Below are 1,235 nucleotides of genomic sequence, written 5' to 3' on the forward strand. Positions count from 1 at the left end.
TCAATGGAATTGTCTCTATAGTGGGTAAGTACTTCTTCTTCGAGGGGAGGGGGTGGATGCTCCAAATTTTCGGAGTCTGGCCCACAAGAGAAAAATGAAACTCGAAGGGGAGGGGGGGGTGTGGCCGGGCCCCATCGACTCCAAATTTTCGGAGTCTGACGTACATTAAAGGAGAAAAATACGGCCCTGGCCTAAAGACTGTTTATACACAGCTTTGTGCTCTACTAAGTCAACTATTGTTCCTGTTTATTTTACAGGAGATTCCATGGGTTCAGTTCTGGCGTACGATGCTCTGTGTCGTTCCTGTGATAGACACGAGGATGCAGATTCTGTTTATAATCCTCACCTGGGTAAGTTCAATGGTTCTGTTCCTGTCTGAGTCTGTTCCTTGGGGATTGAGGAAGTTCAATAGCTCTGTTAGGTCTCATCGTCCCGAAAGCGAACAGAGGAGGAAGACAGGATAGGAGAAAGCCAGCCGTTTCGGGATTGAGGAAGTTCAATAGCTCTGTTAGGTCTCATCGTCCCGAAAGCGAACAGAGGAGGAAGACAGGATAGGAGAAAGCCAGCCGTGTGGGGATTGAGGAAGTTCAATAGCTCGAACAAAGGAGGAAGACGGGATAGGAGAAAGCCAGCCGTTCCAAGAACGAACCTTATCTGTTTAGGATAAATTCCGGACAGGAATTGAACCCGTAAACTAGCGCTTACAAGGCTGAGATTTATATTTCGGTATTAGTGAGCCACACCCACTAAAAACCTCACCTCTTTCTCACAACCTTAGCGCCCCGGGACCAAGGTTAATATTACTTCAATATCCAAGATGTAAAACTTTGCCCTCACTTTGGCTAAATTGTCCCCCCCTCTTTTTTTTCAGAGGACGTCCAAATCGGCGGGGAAACCAGTCTGCCGCACCTCCAGCCTTATCTGTTTAGGATAAATTCCGGACAGGAATTGAACCCGTAAACTAGCGCTTACAAGGCAGACGCGCTACCTTCAAAGCTACCTTTTTTTAAAGGTGAAAAAATCTTAGAAAGACCCTCAAGTCAAAAGCCAAAACCTTTGATATGGGGAGTGTGGGATTTATGTTTCGGTATTAGTGAGCCACACCCACTAAAAACCTCACCTCTTTCTCGCAACCTTAGCGCCCCGGAACCAAGGTTAATATTACTCCAATATCCAAGCTAACTAGACTGGCTGATGTAAAACTTTGGCCTCACTTTGGCTAAATTGCCCCCCCC

General features: G+C 46.6%; 1 long non-coding RNA gene across 1 annotated transcript; it reads left to right on the forward strand.

Moving 5' to 3' along the window:
• LOC103523055 lies at positions 1–917 on the forward strand. The gene is made up of 3 exons (XR_542038.2): positions 1–24; positions 258–350; positions 872–917. It is a non-coding gene; the product is annotated as an uncharacterized LOC103523055 (long non-coding RNA).
• The last annotated feature ends 318 nt before the right edge of the window (positions 918–1,235 follow it).

The sequence above is a fragment of the Diaphorina citri genome, unplaced genomic scaffold (genome assembly GCF_000475195.1).
Source record: "Diaphorina citri unplaced genomic scaffold, Diaci psyllid genome assembly version 1.1 scaffold14531, whole genome shotgun sequence".
NCBI classification, from domain to species: domain Eukaryota; kingdom Metazoa; phylum Arthropoda; class Insecta; order Hemiptera; family Psyllidae; genus Diaphorina; species Diaphorina citri.